Consider the following 7,048-nt stretch of genomic DNA (forward strand, 5'->3'; position numbering starts at 1 on the left):
GTTTACTGGCAGCTCTCTCTCTCTCTCACACACACACACACACATCCCCTGGCATTTAGACGTGTCGCTCCACGTGAAGCCCACAAATCTGCAGCTCACAAGTGGGCCACTGAGTGTGTGTGTGTGTGTGCGTTGGGGGGTAGAATGCTGAGGTTGCCAGGCAACACATTTGGCATCACATGCCAGGGATGTATTTATGGCCGGCTTCACATGCAACCTGATTGTAAATAAAATGAGCCGTGAATGCCACTTTCCCTCGAGTGCTCTGAGCGGCGACTCCAAAGAGTCCTCAGACGAGCGCTCAAGTCAAGGGGTCTCAATTATCGATTTGTGCTCTGGGCTTCACAATCTGGCGAGCTTTCTTCACTCGTAGCTTTCTGGGCTTCACCATCTGGTGAGCTTTTTTCAGGGGCGTCGCCAGCCGATTTTACCGGGGCTACAGCCCGGGGTAAATTGAGCTCAGCCCGGGTAGCCAAAATTGTTATTTAACTTTTTTATTTCGTTGTGCGTTCTATCCCTCGTAGCCTTCTTAGAAATATAAGCTTAGTTCTGTCCGACCGACTCCATAAAGGCCAGCTATTAGTGTTGTTTACCTATCCTATCGCTAGCTGGCTAGCTAGCAAGCTATCATTAGTAAACACTAAGCAGGAGTCAAAATTAACTTTTGGAAATGTGATTATCTACCAGTCACTGACAAATGAAGTGGCGAAATTCACCCGCCATTCAAAGGCAATCAGTATTTTCTGTCTGAAATCTACTAGCCAACTTCAATATTTACCAGCATTAACCTGGTGCAATTTTAGGCTAAGCAAGCATTAGTCAACTGCAAGGCATCTGGTCAGGTTAATTGGCACTACACATTTCAGTGCTCGTTTTGAGAGAGAGAGATTTATTACACTCAGCTCTAAATAGCTAAATTTAGCCAGAAGGGCTAAATGCTTTCCCCCGTTGTTGAACATTTGTACTGATGTTCTGAGGAGCAGACGAGGATGTTACACTCTCTAACACTATAGCAAAAAATTGCAGTTTTAATACACAGTTGGCCTTCGTAAGGGAGATGTTTTAACAGTGACAAACTATAAACCATTAAATATCTAGAGGGGGCTGAGACAGCTTTCATTCACCCTGTAATGAGCCATTTAACCATCAACGTGATTACAAAGCTGATGACATAAACATAAAACAGCATTAAAAAACCCAAGTTTCATGGGGATGAACATGTTTCATGGGAATGTTTTTAAATGCCACTGAAATGTATGCAAATGCCCTATGCATAAGCAAAGCATTTGTAATTAGAGCTGAAAATTGCAATCTCAAAAGTTCTTTGTATCCGGCAATGTAGTATGTTTTTGTTGGTTTGCCACACACTGATCTGATTCCATGATTTTGTAGAGGGTAGCAGCAAAGATGGGCTACAAACAGAGGAGGAGGAGCCAGCAGCAGGAGCAGATAGGCCCATGTCAGGATCAGACATGGACATTGGTAACCATTATTCAGAGAAGGAGAAGAGAGAGGTGTAAGTGATGAAGGACAACAGCAAGTGATGAGGAGGAGAAGAGAGAGGTGTAAGTGATGAGAAGCAAAAATAGCAAATGATGAGAAGGACAGCATGTAAGTGATGAGAGAAGGGAGTAAGTGATGAGAACAGACTGAGAAACAGACTGAGACAGAACTTCAACATCAAACAATTTACTGTCTTTTTGGTAGATCTCTGGCATAGATCAAACAACAAAAGAGCAGTCAGGTGATGGAGAGAGAAGGGAGATCAACAGAAGGAGGTGCAGAACATTTGCTTAATGATACATTACATGCAACCTCACACTTAAACATGTACCTAGTAATTCAATAATAAATCATTTGGGCAGTCTAATGCAGTCTGTTGTCTACTATAATAACACCTTTTATGTATGGTATATATATCAAAAAAATCCTCAGCTAATCTTTACATTTACATCCGGTCCAGCCGGGCTAAGCCCAGCTTGTCCTTAAAGTCTAGAAACGCCTCTGGCTTTCTTCACTCGTAGCTCTCTGCGCTCGGAGGAAGTCGGCTCCGCCACTCCTTCCTGTTGATGGGGGGAGAAATTACAAATGCTTCTGACCGCCCTATAGACTACAAGTGGCACAAACATCACAAATGTCACTCTGAAACGGACACACCTGACACATGTTTCAGACGAGAGAGGGAGGAATAAAGAGAGAGAGAGAGAGAGAGAGAGAGAGAACATAAGGGGGCAGAAAACAGAGAGAGAGATCAGTTCTATTTCAGTTCCACATTAGTTTTGATTGGCAGGCTTAAGAGACAGGCTGGGCCCACCTCCAGATGCCTTCTCTCCTGTTGCAGTAAAAGTGTTTTGCTAAATGAGTGGAAGCAATTCAAACCCATTAGAGCATTACGGCTATAATATGGGGTGGTGTCCAGCCTGCGGTGAAGTGGTCAGTTGGAGGAGTTGGATCCTGATGTTGCATCACATCCGATATGATTTGTATTAATGCAGGTCATTCACAGGGCAAAGCCTGCTGCTTGGTCAGACTGGTCGCTTTAAAGTCTGCTCAATATAAGGCAATGATTGACTTCAAATGCAGGGCACACAACGTGCTCTGTACTAAATTAGGACACTTCTTAGTTGTGTTTTTTTGTGTCATTTTGTGCTTGAGGCTAATTCTTTGTTGCAGAGAATGCTTTGCTGCTGTCCTTTCATGAGAGATGCCTTTTTAAAGCCTTGTGGACTCTTTGGAGTGCTCTATTTGTATGCATATAAGGGGTCTTTGTGTGCCATCATATCATTTCTGACAGGTTAAGGTTAAAGGTCGTCATGATTTCATCAAGTGACCACTTCCTTCCACCCTGTGGGAGAACAACCACCTCGGTGTCAGAGATTCAGTAGAATTGGTTGACCCGTTCATCTTGTGTATTGCATACTGCAAGCTCCTTATTTGAAATTATCTCATCATCCATATCATAGAACTTTGCATTTTAAAAGGCCTAATGGTATTTAAATAGGCCTCACGGTTGGAGCAAGGAAAAATTGAGTGCAAGTAGACAGAGGCAGGTTTGAAAACTGAAAACATGGTGAAACATTTATTGGTTAACAATGGTGTTAGAACTACGAGCTCGGAGGCCAGCACATGAGCTCGGAGGCCAGCGTAGCTCACCGCTTATGGCGGTGGCCAACTGCACCTCCTGAGCTGCGTCTTCCCTCTGCATTTAAAACGTAGCCCACCCTCTTTGATTGTTTCAAGAGGAAAGGACTCATCATCAATTGATTGTCGTCATGTGTCCTCATGTGGTTCTCATGATTGTCTAAGTATCAATGGGTCATGTGACTCATCAATGGGTCATTTGATTGACAAAGGTCACAAGAGCAGTTTGGTGGACAAAAGGTTTGGCATGATCAAAGGCTGGGGTGATGATTCAAATGAATGTTAAAATACATGCACTCTGGAATGTTAAAATACATACACTCTGGAATGTTTCACTACAATACTAATGAAGAAGTCTTGCTTTTACTAGTCCACAGTCATTAATGATAATAAAATTACTCTGATCACCATCATTTGTTATTATGCTCCTGACCGCAGTATTGGCCACCATTGCATTTTGCCCTCACCACTCACACACACACACACACACACACACACACACACACACACACACACACACACAAACACACACACACATCTTGAATTTCCCCATGGGGATCAATAAAGTATCTATCTATCTATCTATCTACATCCATCAGAGAGCTGACCCACACTGTCGGCGGAGGCTATAGGGTTGAGGTGTCTGTCTGTCTGCCTGCCAAATGGCCACTAATGGGAAGAGTATTGCCCAGAGGCAGGGCTGGTGAGGAGGAGGAGGAAGAGGAAGATTGAGTGGACGCACCAAGCACGTAACTGAAGTCCACTACATTCAGTGGAAGTGGCCACCAGATGTGATAGTGCCGTGTACATTCACATTAGACCAGTCGATTTTTACTCTCAAAACGATTCAGTTACGTGCCAGGTGTAGCTTGCTTGTCCACGTGGAAGATAGCCACTGAGAGACTGGACAGAAACACTCTCTCAATGACAAAATGGACTCACGGTGAGAGAGGCTCGTGGACAAAAAGAGAAAGAATTAGAAAAAAATGAGTAACTATCAGTGACGATGACAATGGAGATGGATTGGAGGTGAGAGGCTGTCATGATCACAGTGTAACAGACTCCATGTTAAACACATCCCCTGAGAGAGACACTTTCTGAGAAGAAGACTCATTGGGACAGAAGCTCAATAAGAACATAGTAATGCATGTAATCCATGTCCTTAGTTTGCTTGTCTTCAGCAAACTCTTTGGGTACTTTCTTGTGCATCATCTTTAGAAGAGGCTTCCTTCTGGGATGACAGCCATGCAGACAAATTTGTTGCAGTGTGCGGTGTATGATCTGACCACTGACAGGCCGACCCCCATCCCTTCAACCTCTGCAGCAATGCTGGCAGCACTCATGTCATGTGTACTGTAACATGTACTCATGTCCTGTGAGCTCATGTAACATGTACTCATGTCCTGTGTGCTCATGTAACATGTACTCATGTCCTGTGTGTTGTGACATGTACTCATGTCCTGTGTGCTCATGTAACATGTACTCATGTCCTGTGTGCTCATGTAACATGTACTCATGTCCTGTGTGATGTAACATGTACTTATGTCCTGTGTGATGTAACATGTACTCATGTCCTGCGTGCTGCTAGTACTGCTGTGACATGTGCTGACATACTGTACAGAGCATGATCCCCTCCCCTCGGAAACTGGGCCGCAGGGCACGATCCAAACACACCTCCGCCTATATTGCTGTCTGGTCAGGGGCAGCCTTACTACTCCAATTCAGTGACGTTAATGGTCACACACACACACCATGTGACCCTAACCTATCCTAACAGCTGAATTTATATTTTACATTTTAGGTCTAGATCTGTCACACAGATCTGTTTGCCTGTCACCTCCTCTCATGGGTAACTCAGACCTACATGCCTCTGTTCACTATTGACAGTGTTGTCCAGCGTTTCCCTCCCCTGCCTCAACACACGAGGGGCATCCCAGACAGACCTGCTGGTCAGTATGCCTTTACTTCAGCATCAATAATGCATGCTGCTCCATTTACGCCGGTGCACTGGGAGACGCAAGACGGAGCGTTGGATGGGGCTATGCAGGACCGCCACTGGGGCACGAGGGCTTAGAGCTGGGGATGTGGAGCTGAGGATGTGGGATGTGGAGCTGAGGATGTGGAGCTGAGGATGTGGGATGTGGAGCTGAGGATGTGGAGCTGAGGATGTGGGATGTGGAGCTGAGGATGTGGGATTGGAGCTGGGGATGTGGAGCTGAGGATGTGGGATGTGGAGCTGAGGATGTGGGATGTGGAGCTGAGGATGTGGAGCTGAGGATGTGGGATGTGGAGCTGAGGATGTGGAGCTGAGGATGTGGGATGTGGAGCTGAGGATGTGGGATGTGGAGCTGAGGATGTGGATGTGGAGCTGGGGATGTGGAGCTGAGGATGTGGGATGTGGAGCTGAGGATGTGGGATTGGAGCTGGGGATGTGGAGCTGAGGATGTGGGATTGGAGCTGGGGATGTGGGATTGGAGCTGGGAATGTGGGTCTCTCAGGGCTAGTTTATACTGCATCTTTCTTCATCCAGAAAAACATCTGGTGTAGGTATCAACTTCTAAAAGTTATTAAAAAAACAGGGAGAAAGGAGATAAACCATTGTGGTCCAAGTCCTGCCCTATATGCCTTTGCATGTTGGACGCGTTTTGATGAGCTTTTCTGTTGTTTAGACATGGTTATAATCACTTAAGGTATCCAAAGTGCATAATACTCCATTGTACTTCATTCAGTTCTTTACTCCGAGTATCTCCAACATGGCCATGCAACTGGGTTACCGCCCAGAACGTTTCAGCCCTTCTCAGTTTCCAGGTCTGTAAATATGCCTAAGCAGTAAGCACAGTGAAGTACTCACCAATATCCCTTAGTATCTTTTAGTCACTGTAAAGATCAATATGATCTATATATAATATATAATCAGCTGATACATTTGCTGATATCGATACACCCACCATATGATACATGTGAATGATGAGTAGCTGCACCTTTTTTTCCTCTATAGATGTTAGACATTTAAATAGATAATTGATTTAATTGCAGCCACAGTCTATAGCGAAGCTCGACACATCTCATTATTCCTTAGATCGAACAGAATGGTAATGGACGTCATTTTTTCAGAGGAGAGATTCTGACCAATGATGACGCACGGCTTTCTGACTGACAGCAAGTTGCCATCCGGCGCCTCATATGGATTCGACAACTCGTGAAAGCTGTGTGTTCGTGGAGGTCACACAGACAGCGCCGTAGATTCAACTTTGTTTTTGTCCTGCATATCTTTATTCAGCTCGAGCCTCCGAACGGGCGATTTCTACATTCTCTTGCAGCACCGTTGCAAGTCCTCTGGAAGCCAAAGGAACGCAACAATTAAGAATTCAGCACCGGAGCTGTCCACGCCGTCTTACATTTAGACATCCTACTCTAAACGTCGGCGAGTCCATTCAGTCGCCCGACCAGCCCTCCAAGAAGTGCAGGGATTGGAATCCACTTACGGGACCATTCACTGGTGAAAGAGCGACGTACTCTTCTGTGGCTCGCGAGCCCTGAGATGCCGGGAAGCCGCGCGTAAAGATAAAGGGCGAACGTGTTCTGTGTCCAGTAGTGCCGTACGATTCCACCCAGGTAAGCACATTTCTGCCCTACCTACCTTGAAAAACAACGCATCCTCATTCTTTGCACATTTCTATCTGAATGAGCTCGGTCGGTATGATTCATTTTGGTGCAACGTCACTGGTGGAAACGCTGTAAGATGACCGCTGCTACCACGCCATACTTGGCTGGGTTGAAGCTCTCAGAATGCAGCTCAACATGGCAAGAGTTACACTGAAGTATTCGACGAGTCTTGGTCGTGTGCGTGGGAGTGGGTGTTGAAACGCATGCATGGGTTTGTAGCAATTTAGGTCACTGTGTAGAA

General features: G+C 45.4%; 1 protein-coding gene across 2 annotated transcripts in view; it reads left to right on the forward strand.

Moving 5' to 3' along the window:
* Positions 1–6,227: 6,227 nt before the first annotated feature.
* Positions 6,228–7,048, forward strand: part of phf24 (PHD finger protein 24) — a 53,006-nt gene continuing 52,185 nt past the window's right edge. Inside the window, exon 1 of one of the 2 annotated variants that reach the window (XM_042060298.1) lies at positions 6,228–6,756. The gene's annotated coding sequence lies outside the window, so the exon portion shown is untranslated. The remainder of the gene's footprint in view (positions 6,757–7,048) is intronic. The other variant, XM_042060299.1, reaches the window with a different exon arrangement.

Source organism: Alosa sapidissima, chromosome 13 (assembly GCF_018492685.1).
Source record: "Alosa sapidissima isolate fAloSap1 chromosome 13, fAloSap1.pri, whole genome shotgun sequence".
NCBI classification, from domain to species: Eukaryota; Metazoa; Chordata; class Actinopteri; order Clupeiformes; family Clupeidae; genus Alosa; species Alosa sapidissima.